At 39.3% G+C, this 21152-nt stretch overlaps 1 pseudogene; it reads left to right on the plus strand.

Moving 5' to 3' along the window:
- The first annotated feature begins 6252 nt into the window (after nt 1-6252).
- On the plus strand, nt 6253-8705 carry LOC107971009 (E3 ubiquitin-protein ligase UHRF2-like; annotated as a pseudogene).
- The last annotated feature ends 12447 nt before the right edge of the window (nt 8706-21152 follow it).

Raw genomic sequence — 21152 nt, forward strand, 5'->3', positions numbered from 1 at the left:
AGACACCCAAGAATGATCAATAAATACTATAAAAAATAAATAAATAAATAAATAAATAAAAGAATGTTGAATATTGGCCCCCACACTCTTCTGGCTTGTAGAGTTTCTGCCAACAGATCAGCTGTTAGTCTGATGGGCTTCCCTTTGTGGGTAACCCGACCTTTCTCTCTGGCTGCCCTTAACATTTTTTCCTTCATTTCAACTTTGATGAATCTGATAATTATGTGTCTTGGAGTTGCTCTTCTTGAGGAGTATCTTTGTGGTGTTCTCTGTATTTCCTGAATTTGAATGTTGGCCTGCCTTGCTAGATTGGGGAAGTTCTCCTGGATAATATCCTGCAGAGTGTTTTCCAACTTGGTTCCATTCTCCCCATCACGTTCAGGTACACCAATCAGACGTAGATTTGGTCTTTTCACATAGTCCCATATTTCTTGGAGGCTTTGTTCATTTCTTTTTAGTCTTTTTTCTCTAAACTTCTCGCTTCATTTCATTCATTTCATCTTCCATTGCTGATACCCTTTCTTCCAGTTGATTGCCTCGGCTACTGAGGCTTGTGCATTCGTCACATAGTTCTCGTGCCATGGCTTTCAGCTCCATCAGGTCCTTTAAGGACTTCTCTGCATTGGTTATTCTAGTTATCCATTAATCTAATTTTTTTTCAAGGTTTTTAACTTCTTTGCCATTGGTTCAAACTTCCTCCTTTACCTCAGAGTAGTTTGATCTTCTGAAGCCTTCTTCTCTCAACTCATCAAAGTCATTCTCCGTCCAGCTTTGTTCCATTGCTGGTGAGGAGCTGCGTTCCTTTGCAGGAGGAGAGGCACTCTGATTTTCAGAGTTTCCGGTTTTTCTGCTCTGTTTTTTCCCCATCTTTGTGGTTTTATCTACCTTTGGTCTTTTATGATGGTGATGTACAGATGCGTTTTTGGTGTGTATGTCCTTTCTGTTTGTTAGTTTTCCTTCTAACAGTCAGGATCCTCAGCTGCAGGCCTGTTGGAGTTTGCTGGAGGTCCACTCCAGACCCTGTTTGCCTGGGTATCAGCAGTGGTGGCTGCAGAACAGCAGATATTGGTGAACCGCAAATGCTGCTGCCTGATCATTCCTCTGGAAGTTTTGTCTCAGAGGAGTACCCGGCCATGTGAGGTGTCAGTCCACCCCTACTGGGGGGTGTCTCCCAGTTAGGCTACTTGGGGGTCAGGGACCCACTTGAGGAGGCAGTCTGCCTGTTCTCAGATCTCAAGCTGCATGCTGGGAGAACCACTACTCCCTTCAAAGCTGTCAGACAGGGACATTTAGGTCTGCAGGATTTCTGCTGCCTTTTGTTTGTCTGTGCCCTGCCCCCAGAGGTGGAGCCTACAGAGGCAGGCAGGCCTCTTGAGCTGTGGTGGGCTCCACCCAGCTTGAGCTTCCTGGCCATTTGTTTACCTACTCAAGCCTCGGCAATGGCGGGCACCCCTCCCCCAGCCTCGCTGCCACCTTGCAGTTTGATCTCAGACTGCTGTGCTAGCAATGAGCGAGGCTCCATGGGCATAGGACCCTCCAAGCCAGATGCGGGATATAATCTCCTGGTGTGCCATTTGTTAAGCCTGTTGGAAAAGCGCAGTATTAGGGTGGGAGTGACCCGATTTTCCAGGTGCCGTCTGTCACCGCTTTTTTTGACTAGGAAAGGGAATTCCCTGACCCCTTGCGTTTTCCGGGTGAGGCGATGACTCGCCCTGCTTTGGCTCACGCATGCTTTGGCCCACTGTCCTGCACCCACTGTCCGGCACTCCCCAGTGACATTAACCCGGTACCTCAGTTGGAAATGCAGAAATCACCCGTCTTCTGTGTCGCTCACACTGGGAGCTGTTCCTATTCAGCCATCTTGGCTCCACCCCCCGGTGTGAGCTTTTAGATGAACAATTCAAAACAGCACATCTAAGGAAACTCAACAAACTCAAAGATAAAACAGTAAGTAATTCAAATGCCCATCAATGATAGACTGGATACAGAAAATGTGGCACATATACACCACGGAATACTATGCAGCCATAAAAAAGGATGAGTTCATGTACTTTGCACGGACATGGATGAAGCTGGAAACCATCATTCTTGGCAAAACAACACAGGAACAGAAAACCGAACACTGCACATTCTCATTCATAAATGGGAGTTGAACAATGAGAACACATGGACACAGGGAGGGGAACATCACACACTGCAGCCTGTCGGGGGGTGTGGAGCTAGGGGGTGGGATAGCATTAAGAGAAATACCTAATGTAGATGACAGGTTGATGGGTGCAGCAAACCACCACGATACCTACGTAACAAACCTGCATATTCTGCACATGTATCCCAGAACTTAACATACAATTTTAAAAAGAAAAGAAAAGAATGGTAACATGCAAAAGAAAACACTCAAAGACAAAAAATTCACTGGAAAATGTAAATACTAGATGTAGATTGAGACAATAAAAAGCCAAAATGTGATAAGGATGAAGTTAGAGTACAGAGTTGTTTTCAGTTTTCCTTTGTTTGCTTCTTTCTATTCTTTTGTCTGTAATTAAAATTAAGTTCTCATCTGTTTAAAATAACTTGCTACATCCATAAGACATTTTTTAAGTACTATGGTAACCACAAAGCAGAAACTTGCTATAGATACACTAAAAAATAAAAAGGAAAAAATTAAAACATACCATCAGGTAAAATAACTTTTCCTGAAAGGGAAACAGTAAGAAAGAGAGAGTTACAATACAACCAGAAAACAAGGAACAAGCTGGTATTAGTAGGACTTTACATATCAAAAATAACTTTGAATGTAAATGGACTAAATTCTCCAATAAAAGACAGAGTGGCCAAACAGCTAGAGAAACAAGACTCAATGATATGCTGCTTATAGGAAACTCACTTCACCTAAAAAGACACATAAAGACTGAAAATGAAGCGATGGAAACAGATATTCCATGCATATGGAAACCAAAAAGGAACATGAGTAGCTGTACTTAGATAAAAGAGACTTCAAGTCAAAAACTATAAATAGAAATGAAGGTTAAATGATAAATAAATCAATTCAACAAGAGGACATATGAATTGTAAATATATATACAGCTAACACTGGAGCACCCAATTATATAAAACAAACAATAAATTTAAAGGGAGAAATACAACAAAATAATAATAGGAGACATTAACAGCCCAATCTCAGTAACGGACAGTTCATCCAGTGGGTAAATAAACAAAGAAACGTCAAAGTTAGCATTCTCTTGAAACAAATGAAAATGGAAACACAACATAGCAAAATCTATGGAATACAGCAAAAGCAGTAGTACTAAAAGGGAAGTTTAGAGCAATAAATGCCTACATCAAAAGAGTGAAGAGATTTCAAAGAAAAAAACCTAACAATGCACCTAAAGAACTAGAAAAGCAAGAATAAACTAAACTCAAAATTAGTAGAAGACACGATAAAGATCAGAGCAGAAATAAATTAAATTGATACTAAAACAAAAAAGTAATGAAACTAAAAGTAGGCTTTTTGAAAAAATAAACACAATTGACAAACATTCAGAAGGGCTAACCAGAACTTTACTGTTCTAAGAATACCTCAAACTGGGACTTGTATGTTCCTTACATTATTTGGTCACCGAAAAGAGGTAGGCAGAGCTAATGATATTGACTCCATTATGCTGACAAGGAAACCATGGTTTAGAGGAATCAAGGGGCCTTTAAAAGAAATCACAGATTTTTCTTTCCAAGATGGCAGATTAGAGGCTTTTAGCATAATTTAGCCACTTGGAAATAGCAAAATAGTGCATAAAGATAAACCCTGTGAGCTTTAATTCAAGAAGGAAAATAGGAATCTACTAGAATTGTGAAGGACACACAAGATCCAAGAGAGGAGAACATGGGCAAACAGCCTCCATGATGGTGTCCAGCTGACAAAAGTGAGTGAAGCCCGAGTATGTGAAAGAGGAAGAGAGTTGCCCTCTGTGACTCGCCTTTCCACTGGGGACCTGAGCAACCCAGGCCTACTGAGCATACTGTTTCTCCCAAGCCCTGGTGCTAACTTGGAGACAGGCTTGGAAATATTGTGAGGGAAAGACACCAGGAAAAGCTGCCGACATTTTCTTAGACCCTGTACTAAGAACAGGATGCCATTTTTAATCTGGGTACATACAAAGTCATCCATTCTTTGGTGATGCAGCTGCATGGTCATGCAGGCCTTTTAGTCTCAGGCCAAAGATTGGAACACCTGCTCTGGAGTGGGGTACAGGCCTCCAAAGCCAGAACTGAGGAAAGTGCCTCAGCAGTAGGCACTGGAATGGTGCTCTCCCCTGTAGCAGCCTTAGGAGAGGAGGAGAGCGGCTACAGCTGTGGTTTCTCCTGGGCAACAAGACTTGCAGCTAGGCCCAGGTTGGCAACCTGGAACTGGTCTGCATGTGTTACTGCTGGGTGCCCCAGCCTACTCCTCTGAGATTACGGTACAACAGGACCCTCTCTGCCCCACCCTCAGGAAGAAATCCAGGTATTTGGAGCAGCAGCCTGAGCTGTCCCACCCTTCATGGACATAGACATAGATCATGGTGCAGTAGGGCCCTCTAAGCTCCATACACAGGTAGATCTCCAAGTATTTGGAGAATCTCCTTGTCTGGATCAGTAGCTTCAGCTGCCACACTCTTCTTGTGCATAGATTGTGGCACAGTGGAATCCTCTAAGCTCCACACATAGGCAGATCTCCAGGCATTTGGAGCACCTGCTCACCTGGACTAGCAGCCTGAGTTGCTCCACACTTCCTATGCAGAGATCATAGTATGGGGGGCTCTCTCCAATTCATGCACAGGCAGATCTCCAGGCATTTGGAGCACATGTTCACCTGGTTCAGCAGCCTGAGCCACCCTATTCTTCCTGGGCATAAATCATGGTGAAGTAAGACTCTCTCCATTCCACACACAAGAAGATCTCTAGGCATTCAGAGCACCTGCTCACCTGGATCAGCAACCTGACCCACTCCATACTTTCTGTGCAGAGATCCTGGTGCAGGGACGCCCCCCTCTGCTCCACGCCAAGGTATATCTCCAGGCATTCAAGGATCTTCTTGTCCAGATTGGTAGCCTGAGTTGCCCCACCCTTTCTGTGCAGAGATCCATGTGCAGGGAGGCCCTCTCTGCTTCACACCCAGGCACATCTCCAGGCATTCAAAAGTATCTGCTTGCCTGGTTCAGCAGCCTGAGTCACTCCACCCCTGCTGTGCAGAGATCTTGGTGGAGCGGAGGCCTCTCTGCTCCACCCTGAGGCAGATCTCCAGGAATCTGAAGTACCCACACTTCTGGATTAAGAATTTCGGTCAGCACCCATCCTCATCCGGAGAACTTGGGTCTGAGGTTTCCCAACTCCACACCCAGGCACAGCTCTAAGTGCTTGTTGGCCACCCACTAGATTCTCCCTCAGTACTGGTGCTTCTGCCTGCCATTAGGAGAACTTTGGGCAGACCTGCCCAGTCAAGCCCCGCCTATATTGGCCCCCATCCCCCTGGGGCTGAGCAGAGAACTTAGACCACTGAGCACTCCATGAATCAGTCCATTGCCTGAGGGAACAGAGAACTTCTTTCAGTAAATAAGGATGAAGTATATACTCATCCATGTTGACCACAGCTGGCTCTTGCCCGTAAGCAGCATGTTCTGGCTTGTAGGTTAAACTGTACAGCCCAATATAGAACCTGATGGCAGAGTGCATAAGGCTATAGAAGAAAAGCCCAAAGACCTTACCCAGCATTTTCTACAGTCACACCCCCTAGGGAGGGGGAAAAAGAGAAAGGAAAAGAATAAAAAATATCAGAGGGTAAAAAAGAAAAAAAATCCTACCTGAACAAAAAATAATTATAAAAATTAGAGGTTCAAGCGTCTCTGGGTGAGAAAGAACCAGTGTAAACTTGCTGGCACCAGAGATCTGGTTGGCACCCTGACCTCCATGAGGGAGATTCAGCTCTATAAGTAAACACTCCGCAAGGCACAAGCATGGCCTCTTCCTATTTTTGAGGCGGTGGCTGCAGCAGGGACTCAGAGTGGTTCCGGTTATCTCTCAGCTTGGCGGCCTGGCAAGCGGGATGAGAGTTGCCACCGCCTGTCGGGCCCGGCGTCAGTCCGGGTCGGTACAGTGCGTGCGCTCGCCCGCCTGCCGCGGAGGGCCGTAGCCGCAGGGGAAGCGGCGTGGACCGGGCGGGGCGTGGCGCCTCGAGCGCAGCGGGAGACAAATGGGACCGGCTCCTCTCCCAACGCCAAGATGTGGATCCAGGTTCCCATCACGGCTCCAAGACGTGCACCACAGAGGACGTGTCTCACAAAGCCATGATTGAGGAGCTGCGGAGCAGATGTGGGTGCTGTTCAACGTGCGGCCCGAGTGCCAGCACCTCTTCTACCGGGGCAAGCAGTTTGAAAATGGATATGCCTTATTTGACTAGGATGTTGGACTGAATGATATAATTCAGCTGCTAGTTTGCCCAGACCCTAATCATCTTCCTGGAACATCTACACAGATTGAGGCTAAACCCTGTTCTGATAGTCTACCTAAAGCAAAGAAAGCTCCAAGGGTGGGACCTTCCAGTCAGCCACCTGCATCAGCTCGTGCCCATCTTATTGATCCTAGCTTTGGACTATATAAGGTAAATGAATTGGTGGATGCCAGAGATGTTGGCCTTGGTGCTTGGTTTCAAGCACACATACGTAGTGTTGCTAGAGCTTCTGATGGACAGTCACGTGGCAAAACTCCACTGAAGAATGGTAGTTCTTGTAAAAGGACTAATGGAAATATACATCATAAATCAAAGAGAACATAAATAAATTGGACAATGTACTCTCTACATCTAATTCAGACTCTGTCGCTGCCGATGAAGACGTTATTTACCATATCCAGTATGATGAATACCCAGAAAGTGGTACTCTAGAAATGAATGGCAAGAACCTTAGACCATGAGCTAGAACCATTTTGAAATGAAAGGAACTAAATGTTGGTGATGTGGTAATGGTTAATTATAATGTAGAAAGTTCTAGACAAAGAGGATTCTGTTTGATGCAGAAATTACCACATTGAAGGCAATCTCCAGGACCAAAAATGAACTTCGTGTGAAAATTTTCCTGGGTGTGGGGGGGTTCTGAAGGGGCATTAAATGAGTGCAAAATAATATCTGTAGATGAAATCTTCAAGACTGAGAAACCTGGAGCCTATCCTCTTTCGTTTGCAGATGTAAAGTTTTTAAGGAGAAATAACTCTGAATGTGACCTGTGTGGTGGAGACCCAGATAAGAAATGCCATTCTTGCTTCTTTCATGTATATGGTGGGAAACATGAACCCAACATGCAGCTTCTATGTGATGAATGTAATGTGGCTTATCATATTTACTGCTTGAATACACCTTTGGATAAAGTCCCAGAAGAGGAATACTGGTATTGTTCTTCCTGTAAAACTGATTCCAGTTAAGTTGTAAAGGCTGGTGAAAGACTCGAGATGAGTGAAAAGAAAGCAAAGATGCCATCCGCTAGTACTGAAAGCCAGAGAGACTGGTGCAGGAGAATGGCTTGTGTTGGTCATATGACAGAATGCACTATTGTCTCTTCTAATCATTATGGACCTATTCCTGTTGGATCAACTTGGAGATTTAGAGTTCAGGTGAGTGAAGTAGGTGTTCACAGACCCCATGTTGGTGGACTTCATGGTCGAAGTAATGATGGAGTTTATTCTCTTGTCTTGGTTGGTGGATTTGTGGATAAAGTTGACCGAGGTGATGAGTTCTTGTACACTGGAAGTGGTGGTAAAAAGCTTGCTGGTAATAAAAGAATTGGCACACTTTCAGCTGATCAAACATTAACAAACACAAACAGGGCATTGGCCCTAAACTGTGATGCTACATTGGGTGATAAAATTGGAGCAGAGTCTTGGAATTGGAGAGCTGGTAAGCCAGTCAGAGTGATATGCAGTTTTAAAGGGAGGAAGATCAGCAAATATGCTCCTGAAGAAGGCAACAGATATGATGGCATTTATAAGGTAGTGAAATACTGGCCAGAGATTTCATCAAGCCATGGACTCTTGATTTGGCACTATCTTTTAAGAAGAGATGATGTTGAACCTGCTCCTTGGACCTCTGAAGGAATAGAATGGTCAAGGAGATTATGTCTACATTTACAGTATCCAGCAGGTTACCCTTCAGATAAAGAAAGGAAGAAGACTACAGGACAGTCAAAGAAGCAGGCCAGTGGAACCACAAAAAGGCCGATTTCAAATGTCTAAGTGCCTCCAAAGTATACAAAGCATCAGATTCAGCAGGAGCAATTGAGGCTTTTCAACTAACTCCTCAACAGCAACATCTCATCAGAGAAGACTGTCAAAACCAGAAGCTGTGGGATGAAGTGCTTGCGTATCTTGTGGAAGGACCAAATTTTCTGAAAAAATTGGAACAATCTTTTATGTGTGTTTGCTGCCAGAAGCTAGTTTACCAGCCTGTGACAACTGAGCGCTTCCACAATGTCTGTAAAAATTGCCAACAGTGCTCCTTTAAGGCATAGGTTTTCTCCTGCCCTGCTTGCTGGCATGATCTTGGCCAGAATTATGTCATAATTCCCCATGAGATTCTGCAGACTCTACTAGACCTTTTCTTCCCTGGCTACAGCAAAGGATGATGATCTGTCTGCTTTCACTGGGTTGTTCATGGTGGGTTTTTGGACAATAAAGAATCTAAAATGGGTGGGGAGGGTGGAATGGTGTACAGTATCTCTCATGTTCTGAAGCAGCTAATTCTCTTTCCCACATAGCCATCATCTTTGTGTGTAGTAAGAGGCCCATTTCTCAACTGTCTTTTAAATATCTAAAGGTAGTTCTTGTAACAACTAGTTTTAATGAGTAAAAAGTCAAAGCCCCAGCTCTAGATGATATCCAAGTTATGATTTATTTTGCAACTACCTCAGGACAGAAAAGATTCATGGAGATTTAAAAAATAATTGAATAACCAGTTAAATGAAATTTTAGCTACACACTGCCTCCCAAATATTAATTGTGCCTGGTTCATGTAATTTGATTTTACAGAAAAGGAAATGACACTTGAGATCCTTGGAATGAACACAGCTTCTATAGTGTGCATATACTCTTTTAACATCTCTTCTTCCATTACAATGTGTGTGTTGCAAGGACAGGTTCATTTTTTTGACCACTTTGTGAACTCCACTGTGCTTTTTTCTGGTGTTTTATGCAAGTTGACTACTAATGGCTAATGAGAACAATAATGAATGTATTGTTGCTGCATTAGTGTAATGTGGTATGTTTTTGCACTTGAAAGGTATTCATATGCTCTAGTTGTAAATGTTCATGAAAATCCACTTCTGTACTAGTCGAACTGCTTTTAATGTCTCCACAGCAGTTTTACATCTGCAGAGTTTTGACCTTTGAGAGGATTTGAAATTGCTTTATATTGTGATCCTAAATTTTATACTTACTATATTCCCTAAAGTATACCTTAGTAAATATTTTATGAGCAGAAAAAAAATGCTGGCACCATCAAAAATCTGAATGTAGTGATGCAACCAAAGAACTTCACTAGCTCTTCAGCAATGGTCCCTACCAAAATGGACACTCAGAAATGACAGATAAAGAATTCAAAGTATGGAATGCAAAGAAGCTCAATGAGATCTAAGACAAAGTTGAAAATCAACATAAAGAAACTTCTAAAGCAGTCCAGAAAAATGAAGGAAGAGATAAATACCTCATAAAAAAATCAATCTGATGCAAAGGCATAAGAATGATACAATGGACTTTGGGGACTTGCGGGGAAGGGTGGGAGAGGGGCAAGGGATAAAAGACTACAGATAGAGTGTGTTGTATACTGCTTGGGAGATGAGTGCACCAAAATCTCACAAAGCACCATTAAAGAATTTACACATGTAACCAAATACCATCTGTATCCCAGTAACCTATAGAGAAACTAAAAAAAAATCTCAAATCAACTATCTAACATCAAAACTTTAGCTAAACTGAAACTCTAGTTTTGATAAACTAACCTCTAGTTTCCAGAGGAACTAAAAAAACAAGAACAAACTACCTCCAAAGCTAGCAGAAGAAAAGAAATAACTAAAATCAGAGCAGAATTGAAGGAAATTGAGACCCAAAAATTCATACAAAAGATCAACAAAACTAAAAGTTTCCTCTTTAAAAGGATAAACACCATTAGCTAGACTAACAAAGGAAAAAGAGAGAAGATTCAAATAAGCATAATCAGAAATGACAAGGCTGGCATTATAACCTACCCCACAGAAATATAAAAGATACTCAGAAACTATGAACACCTCTATGCACACAACCTAGAAAACCTAGAGGAAATAAATAAATTCCTGAAGACACAAAATCTCCCAAGACTGAATCAGGAAGAAATTGAAATCCTGAACAGACCAATATCAAGTTCTCAAATTGAATCAGTAATTAAAAAAACCTACTAACCAAAAAAAGCCCTGAACCAGATGGACTCACAGCCAAATTCCACCAGACACACAGAGAAGAGCTGGTACCAATTCTACTGAAACTATTCCAAAATACAGAATAGGAAGGACTCTTCCCTAACTAATTCTCTGAAGGGCAGCATTACCCTGAAACCAAAATCTGGCAAAGACACAATGAAAAAAAGAAAACTACAGGCCAATATCCCTGAATGAATATAAACATAGAAATACTTAGCAAAATGCTTGCAAACCAAATCCAACAGCATGGCAAAAAGCTAATTCATTATGATCAAATAGAATTCATTCATTGGATGAAAGATTGGTTTGAGATATGCAAATCAATAAACATGATATTCACATCAATAGAATTACAGACAAAAACACATGATCATCTAAATAGAAACAGAAAAAGCATTTGATAATATTCTACATCCCTTCATGATAAAAACATGCAGCAAACTAGGCATGGAAGAAACATACCTCAACATAATAAAGGCATATATGACAAGTCCACAGCTATCATTATACCAAATGGGGAAAAGCTGAAAGCCTTTTATCTATAAACTGGAATTAGATAAGGATGCGCACTTTCAGCACTCCTATTCAACATAGTCCTGGAAGTCCTAGCCAAAGTAATCAGGCAAGAGAAAGAAATAAAAGTCATACAAATTGGAAAAGAGGAAGTCAAATTGTCCATCTTTGCAGATTACATGATCTTATATTTATACAAATTTAAAGACTCCACCAAAAACTCTTAGATGTGATAATAAGTATAGTAACATTTCTAGATACAAAATCAACCTACATAAGTCAGTAGCATTTTGACACACCAATAACAATCTAGTTGAAAAAAAAATCAAGAAAACGACTTGCAATAGATGAAAAAAAATACTTAGGAATAAATTTAACCAAGAAGATGAACGACCTCTACAAGACAAACTAAAAAACACTGGTAAAAGAAATTAAACAGGATACAAATGGAAAGATATCCTATGCTCATGAATCAAAAAGTAATTATAGATTCAATGCAATCCCTATCAAAATACCAGTGACATTTTTTCACAGAAATAGAGAAAAAGAATTCTAAAATTTGTATGAAACCAAAAAAGATCTCAAATGGCCAAAGCGATCCTGAATTAAAAGAACAAAGCTGGAGGCATCATGCTACCAGACTTAAAATATATTACAAGGCTATATTAACCAAAACAGCATGGTATTGGTATAAAAACAAACACAACTACCAATGAAACAAAAAAGAGAACCCAGAAATAAACTCATATATTTACAGCCAACTGATTTTTGTCAAAGTTGTCAAGAACATACATTGGGTAAATAACACTCTCTTCAATAAATGATGCTGAAGAAACTAAATATCCACAGAAAAGAATGAAACTAAACTCCTCTCTCTCATATACAAAAATCAACTCAAAATGAATTAAAGACTTAAATGAAAGACCCCAAACTATAGAAATACTAGAAGAAAACCTAGAAGAAACGCTTCAGATATTTGTCTAGGCAAAGATTTTATTACTAAGACCTCAAAAGCACAGGTAACAAAAATAAAAATAGACAAATGGGACTATATTAAACTAAAAAGCTTCAGCACAGCAAAGGAAACAATCAACAGAGTGGATAGACAACCTGTTGAATGGGAGAAAATATTTGCAAACTATTCATCTGACAAGGGGCTAACATTCAAAATATACAAGGAACCTAAATAACTCAACAGCAAACAAAAAACAAAACAAAACAAAACAAAAACAAATAATCCCATTAAGAAGTGGGCAAAGGATTTTGACATTTCTTGAAAGAAGACATACAAATGGCCAACAGGTATATGAAAAAAATGCTCAACATCAATAATCATCAGGAACATGCAAATTAAAAGCATAATAAGACATCATCTCACCTTAATTAGAATAGCTATTATCAAGGCTGGGAGCAGTGGCTCACGTCTGTAATCTCAGCACTTTGGGAGGCCGAGGTGGGCGGATCACCTGAGGTCGGGACTTCGAGACCAGCCTGACCAACATGGAGAAACCCCGTCTCTACTAAAACTACAAAAAATTAGCCTGGCGTGGTGGTGTATGCCTGTAATCCCAGCTACTCAGAAGGCTGAGGCAGGAGAATTGCTTGAACCTGGGAGGTGGAGGTTGTGGTGAGCCGAGATTGCACCATTGCACTCCAGTCTGGGTAACAAGAGTGAAACTCAGTCTCAAAAAAAAAAAATAGCTATTATCAGAAAGACAAAAATTAGCAATGCTGGCAAGGATGATGAGTAAAGGGAACTCTTATACACTGTTGGTAGGAGCGTAAATAGTACAGCCATTATGGAAAACAATATGCAGACTTCTCAAAAAACTAAAAGTAAAACTTTTAGTTTTTTGCATATGATACAGCAATCCAAGTACTGGGTATTTATCCAAAGGAAAGGAAATCAGTATATCAAATAACTATTTGTACTTCCATGTTTATTGTGGCACTACTCACAATAGCCAATGTATGGAATCAACTTATGTATTCATCAATGGATGAATGGATAAAGAAAATGTGGTACATATACAGTGAAATATTATTCATCCCTCTAAAAGAATAAAATTATTATTTTCAGCAACTTGGAATAAGAGGTCATTATATTGAGTGAAATAAGCTAGGCACAGAAAGACAAATAGCATATGTTCTCATTCATATGTAGGAGCTAAAAAAAAAAAAGGATCTCATGGAGGCAGAGAGTTGACTGATGGCTTCCAGAGTCAGGCAAGCATAGGGGGAGGGAGCAGTGAAGAAAGGTTGGTTAATAAGTACAAAAACACAATTAAATAGAAGAAATAAGATACAGCATTCAATAGTACAGTAGGGTGACTCTAGTTAACAATTTATTGTATAGTTCAAAATAGCTAGAAAAGAAGAATTAGAATATTCTCAACTGTAAAAAAAAGATAAATATTTGAGGCCATGGATATACCAATCACCCTGATTTAATCATTACACACTTTTGCATGTATCAAAATATCACATGTACCTCCCAAATACTACAACTATTATGTATCAATTAGAAAAAATATAGCCAAATAGGAAAGGAAAGTAAAATTGCTCTGTTTGAAGATGTCAGGTCTTATATATAAAAACACTATAAGACTCCACCAAAAACTTTTAGAATTAACAACAAATTTAATACAGATACAGGATACAAAATCAACATTCAAAAATTAGAATTGCCTATACACTAACAACAAACTATCAGAAAAATAAATAAAACAATCCCACTTAAAATAGCATCAAAATCAATATTAAAAGGCTAGGAATAAATTTAATCAAGAAGGCAAACAATTTGCATAATGAAAAGCATAAAACATTCATTAATGAAAGAAATGGAAGAAGTCACAAATAAATGGAAACATATCCCATGATCATGGATCAGAAAAATTAATATTGTTAAAATGTCCATACTACCCAAAGCAACCTGCAGATTAAATGCAATCTCTATCAAAATCTGAGTGACATTTTTTACAGAAATAGAAAAAACAATCCTAAAATGTATACGGAATTATAAAGATCCCAAATAGCTAATGCATATTGAGAAAGAACAGCAAAGGTGGAGGCATTGCACTTACTGATTTTAAACTATTTTGCAAAGCTATAGAAATCCAAACAATGTAGCACAGGCATAAAAACAGATACCTACACCAATGCAACAGAACTGAAAGCCCAGAAATAGACTAACCATATCAACTAATATCTGAGTTAAGTTTAAGTTTCCAGGAATACACAATTAGAAAAGGACAGTCTCTTCAATAAATGGTTTAAGGACAGCTGGATATACACATGCAAAAATAAAATAAAACGGGATCCCTATTTTACACTCCTCACAAAAATTAACTTGGAATGTATTAAAGGCTTAAACATAAGACTTAAAACTATGAAACTACTGGAATCAAACATGGGGGGAACCTTCATGGCATTAATTTTGGCAATAATTTTTTGGATATGACACCAAAAGCACAAGCAACAAGAACACAAATAAATGAGAATACATCAAACTCTAAAAGATTCTGCACAGCAAGGGAAACATTCAAAAAAATGAAAAGACTACTGACAGAATAGAAGAGGATATTTTCAAACCTTATATCTAATAAGGGGTTAATATGCTTATAACATAAGTAACTCCTACAACTCAATGGCAAAAAAAAAAATCAATAATCTGATTTTTAAATGGTCATATTACCTCAATAGACATTTTCTAAGGAAGACATACAAATGGCCAACAGGTATATGAAAAGGTGCTCAACAACCCTATTCATCAGGAAAATGCAAATCAAAACCATAATGAGCTATTGCCTCACACCTGTCAGGATGGTTTTTATTAAAAAGACAAGATATAACTATTTTTGGCAAAATCTGAATAAAATGGAATTCTTGTGCATGGTTGATTGGAACATAAACTGGCACAACCATTAAGGAAAACAGTATGGAGCTTCCTAAAAAAAATGAAAATAGAACTACCATATTATCCAGCAATCCCACTTCTGGGTATATATTTATTGGACAAAATCAGTAGCTCAAAGGGATATCTGCATTCCCATGTTTATTGCAGCATTATTCACAATAGCCAAGACAAGGAAACAACCTGTGTCTGTTGACAGTAATTGTTACAATTACTTATCCATTCATCTGTCAACAGACATTTAGATTGTTTCCATGTTTTGGCTACATATACAAAATGGGATATTAATCAGCCATAAACAAGAATGAAATCCTGCCATTTGTGACAACATGGATAAGTCTCGAGGGCATTATGCAAGGTGAGAGATGTCAGACAGGGAAAGACAAATGCGGTATGATCTCACTTATATTTGGAATCTAAAATAATGGAACTCAGAGAAACAGTGTAGAACGGTGATTACTAGGGGCTGGGTGTGAGGGAAATTGGGAGATGTCGGTCAAAGGGCACACACTTTTAGTTATAAGATGAATAAATTCTGGAGATCAAATGTACAGTATGGTGACTATACACCCTTGAAATGTGCTAAGAAAGTAGTCCTTAAATGTTCATACCACACACACACAAATATGTTAACTGAGTGAGGTGACAGAATGGTAACTAACTTGGGTGCAGAAATCATCTCACAACATATACATATATCTAATCATCAAATTGAAACCTTAAATTTACACAATTTCATTTGTCAATTATATCTCAATAAAGTTCAAAAAATATATTTCATACACTATGGAGACTATTTCAATATTTTGTGTGTGTGTATATATATTTTATATAACATGTGTGCATGTGTGTGTGTATATATATATATATATATATATAAAAGAATAAAACCAAGGCATAAACAGTGATAAAACTAATGTACAGATCTTATATATTGTGGCAAAGTGGAAATAATGCACTAAGATGGGAAAAAGAAGAAAGTAGAAAAAGCTCTTTGTATTAGAGGCAATAAATCGGCATTAAAAGTTTTAAAAAAGAAACAGACAAAATTCCTAAAGTTTAAATGAGAAACAGAGTACTAAGGCATTAAGAAAGGCATAAATATAAAATTAATCATTAGGACAAAAAGAAAAACCTTCCAAATATGAAAACATATATATTTAAAAACACAGGCTACAGCTTTCATAGAGACAAACATAGCAAATACATCAAATTAGCCATAGTATAAAATAACAGATTTGTATCTAAATCTACAAGTCATATCAATAAATGTAAATAGGCTTACCTTTCTAAAATACAAAGCTCTACAACTTGACTTATAAAATAAGATCCAATCATATATTATATGCAAGAAACATACGTGAAAGAAGTGTTTTAGAAGGCTAAAAATACAGTAATGAACAAGAAAACAGTAGACAAATTGAAGCAAAATGAAAGTAGTAATAGTTACCTGATATCAGACAAAGTAGAATTCAAGCCCAAAGGCATTAATCATAACAAATATCAATCTTAAATGCTATAAGCCACAATTAACAATCAAGGTATATAACTTATGAATGTCTATGCATCAAAAACAGCAACCACCTTGATAAAGTAAAACCTAATAAGAGTCAATAATATAGATAGAATATGTTAATAATTGGAGACCTTAATACATCACTCTCAGTTCATGACAGATCAATTAGGGGAAAAAATGACTAAGGAGAGAAAAGAGATAGACAACATAATCCTTAGGGTAAATGTTAGGGATATATATTAAACTATACATGCTCCTAATAGAGAATATTTGCATGAGTATTAGAGTAGTATATGGGCTCATGATCCATTTACAAATATTGATCAATTGATCAGCAAAATAATCTGCAATTTTATAAAATATAAATATTATAAACAATACAGGTGATAATGCAATAAAACAAGATATTACTAACAAAAACAAAACAAAAACACCCAGAAAGATTCTTCCACCTGGAAATTTAAAACATCCCATTAAACAAGTTTAGTGTGTGCAAGGGGAAATGCAAACTACAATGACAGAAGCTAATAAATTATAATAACAAAAAACCCACTACATATCAGCATCTATGGGATGTATGTAAAGCAGTGCTCAGAGGAAAATTCATTGAACTAAACACTTTAATCAATAAAAAAGCAAAGATTGAAAATATATTAATTAAATTCCAAGCATCAAAAACTGAATAAAAGGACAATAAAGTAAATCAAAATAAGCAAAGGGAAATAATAAAGCAGAAATCAGTAAGGTAGGAGACCTTTAAAATAAATTAATTAAACTAATAAACAAAATTCCTGGTTTGTTGAAAAGATTAAGAAAATTGACAAATCACTAGATAATTTGTTCAGGAGAAGTAGGAGAATGCACTAACAAACCAAGAAATATTCAGGAGGAAATAACTATTGAAACAAAAAATAATAATAAAATTACAATATTTTTTAGACCTCTATGCAAATAAATTTGAAAGCCTGGAGAAGATAAATAATCTTTTAATAAAATACAGACTGCCAAAATTGAATCCATTAGAGTTAAAATGTTTAAACAGAACAATTTCATAGAAGAAATAAAGTTATTAAGAAACTAGTTCACAAAAAAAAGCAACCAGTGCAGTTGTTTCACATGAGACTTCTACCAAAACATCAAACTTCTTCTTGAAAAAGAAGAAAAATATTGTAACTCCTTTCATGTACCAAGTATAACACACACTTAAGCTAGATAAGGACAGTATTAAAACAATTGTAGACCAATGTCAGTCAGAAAAGTCGATGCAAAAAAACTAAATAAGATACTTGTAAACAGAATCTAACAAGATGTGAAGAAAATAATACATCATTAGCAAATCGGATTTATAGCAAAATTTCAAGGTAGATTTAATATTAGGAAATTCATTTATATCATAAACAATATTAATAGATCTAAGAGGAAAATTATTACTATCCCCACAGATACGGCAAAAACAATTGGAGAAAACGCCCATCCATGTTAAATGTAAAAAGACATCCAAGATAGTAAGAAATAAGCGATATTTTTAACATAATAAAATACTCATACCTTAGTCCTAAATCCAGTGTCTAATTGAATGGAGAAATACTAAAAGCATTTTCAATAAGATCAAGACAAAAATGCCCACTATTTCTGCTCTAATTTAACATTATATTAGAGGTATTATTCAAATGCAATCAGGGAAGACAGAAGAAATACAGATATAAATGTGGTTAATAATAATAGTATATCTGGAAAATTTCAAAGAATCAATGATAAAACTAATTCAGATAATAATTCAACTCAGTGAATAAGTAGAACAAAACATTAAATTTAAAATTTATGCCTTTATATTTATTTCACGAAAAAGTGAATATACTTAACAGTACTGAACTCTACACTTAAAAATGAATAAAATGGTAAATTTTATGTTATATGCTTTTTACCACAATAAAAAAGTATATGTATTCATATCAAAAATAATAAAAGTGGGATATAATAGTAGAGAATAAAGATGGCTGACTAGAAGCAGGTAGTGCGCTCTGCTCTCATGAAGAAGAAACAGAATGGCTAGTAAACACTAGTTCTTCAAATGGATCATCCACGAGAACGCATTGGGACTCGTAACAGAAGCAACGGGACCCATGGAGAACAGAGAGGAATGAAGCAGAGCAGCCACCCACCTGGAACTGGCGCAGAGGCAGTGGAAGCTCACTACCACAGGGAAAGGGTGAGTGAGGAAGAGCCCCAGGGACCCACAATTCCTCCATTGACCTTTGCAATCCTAGGAATGGGAGATCCTCCCAACCCCTCAGGCCTCCAGACTGACACAAAGAAACACCTGGAGTCTGGGCAGAGCCGTCACTCAAGGTCATGTGAAGCCCCAAGGACCTTGGATCACTGAGCATCCAGGCACCAGCTTGCATAGACCTGCCAACAAGGAAGGACGGGCTCTTTCACATGCCCCTAGGATAGAGATTGCATCCACAGTGATGAAAAGCAGACGGACTGCAGGCCCCATCTCTGCAGCTCCTCACCTGACAGGGCCTCCCAAATGGGGCCTGCAGCGCAGCCATTCCACCATCTCCTGAGCACTCGGGCCAGTCTTGGCTCAGCATTTCTCTGGGGTGGAGCTCCCAGAAGAAACTCACAGGCCTTCTTCCATTGCTGGGGCCAGGGTACCCGCCCTTGCTGCCCAGCCCTTGCTGCCCACAGGCTAGGGAGGGAACGAAGAGCCTGATTGCTTTCACTGACACCTCCAGCACATAGCACCTGTGCATCTACCCTATGTAGAAAGAGGACAGACTTATTTACACAAGAACCATCTCTCGCCCTGCTCTTCGGCAAGCAGGCTCCCCTTGCCCTTAACTGCTTGGGCCCCACACTGCTGGGGCCCATAGGGTAGCTGCCCAGCCCAGACATGATCACTCTGATCAGCTGTGGCTCTGCATTTTTCTGGGGTGGAGCTCCCTGAGGCAACTGAGAGGTGTGGTTGCCAGCCACCACAGTCCCCACCCTTACTGCCCCCAGGCTGGGGAGGAAACAAAAAGCCTGAGCCCTTATGCAAGCCTCCAGCATACCAGCAGCTACCCTGCAGAGGCAGCCAGAATGCTTCCTGCGTGACCCACCACCACCAGGGCACCCTCCCAAATGGGGTTTGATGCCTTCTGGCTTCCAGTGTACCTACTCAGTCCCTACATGACTATTTCATCTGTGGTCCAGAGCCCTACTAAAATCCTTACCCCCACAAGCCTGTGATCTTCCCTTGGGCTCTCACTGCCTAAGTGCTCTGCCTAACCCTACCTAAGAGTTCAGCCAGTGACCCAGGGACCAGACTGCCCCTTACCATCACGACCAGCACCTGAGGAACCCCACCCCCCACCCCAACCTAGCTCCATCAGGACTCATACATGATGTTCAGCCAGCAATCTAGGGGCTGGGGAGTTAGAGAACTACCTACCCCATTCAAATTCTGCTGACATCTGACCACTTCCCTCAGAGCCTGAGGTCCAACTGACACAACCAGCTGATATCGCCATAACCAACACACAGACCCAAAGGCAGACTCACCCCCTTTTACACAAAGAAGTAATGATATCACATTGGAGAACAGGGAAGCTGTGAAGCTATTTATATTAATTAGGCTGAGTGATGAAGTTCTGCCCCAAAACCACTCCCATGGAGAGTCACGAATTAAGCAGTCCCCGAGGCTCTCAGCCACACTGTGGCCCAGAGACAGACTACAGTGTGTGACTCATCTAAGAGTCATGAGCTCTGGAACCGGGTTGTGATAAGGCAACAGTTCATATTCTTGTCTCTTTACGACAAGGGGCTTGTGCAGCGCCCCACAGTCCCACACAAAAACTTCAGCACATTTCATTAGGAGCTCCTCATACTCCTAGCCACCTCCATTAGGGCTGGTGCCTGCACTTGACATAGGAGTATTTGAGGGTAAGCCAGAAGTTCCAGCTCTGCCTAGCTGTGTTCCCCTACCCCCACAGAACAGGAAGCACATGTCACAGAGAACTTCATGCTTCAGCCCATTAGCTGAAACAACACAGAGCACCTCACAGTAAACAAAGATCAGTTACATATCCATCTGTTGTACAACCACTAGCTCTGAACCATAAAACCATTGATAAAAGAAAAACTTCAGTTGAATTATATTTTTAAAAGTTTAATTTAGCAATGAACAATTTGTGAATTGGGCAGCCCCTAGAATCACAGCAGATTCACAAAGACTCCAGTGCAGCCACACAGTGGAAGATTTATAGACAAAAAAAGGGACATGACATACAGAAATTGGAAGTGAGGTACAGAACAGCTGGATTGGTTACAGCTCAATGTATGCCTTCTTTGAACATAGTTTGAACACTCAGCAGTATATGAATGGTTAAAGTATGGCCGCTAGGATTGGCTAAGGCTTAGCTATTGTTACAAGTGCATACTACTAAGTTAGGTTTTCCATTTTGTCTGCCTATTAAGCTAGGTTACAGTTCATCCACAAGGACTCAAATATAGAAGTACAGAGTCCTTCTCAGGCCATATTTAGTTTGCTTTAACACCATATACCAGCATGTAGGTTGAACTACACAGCCCAATATGAAACCTGCTGACAGAATTATGTAGCAATATGGAAGTAAAGCCAAAAGACCCTCTCCAACATACCCTATAGTCACATCCTCTGTCAAGGAGGAGAAAGGGAAAGAAGAAGAAAAAACAATAATATACAGATTGAAAGGGGGGGAATTGTATCTATAGGAAA

The sequence above is a fragment of the Pan troglodytes genome, chromosome X (assembly GCF_028858775.2).
Source record: "Pan troglodytes isolate AG18354 chromosome X, NHGRI_mPanTro3-v2.0_pri, whole genome shotgun sequence".
NCBI classification, from domain to species: Eukaryota; Metazoa; Chordata; class Mammalia; order Primates; family Hominidae; genus Pan; species Pan troglodytes.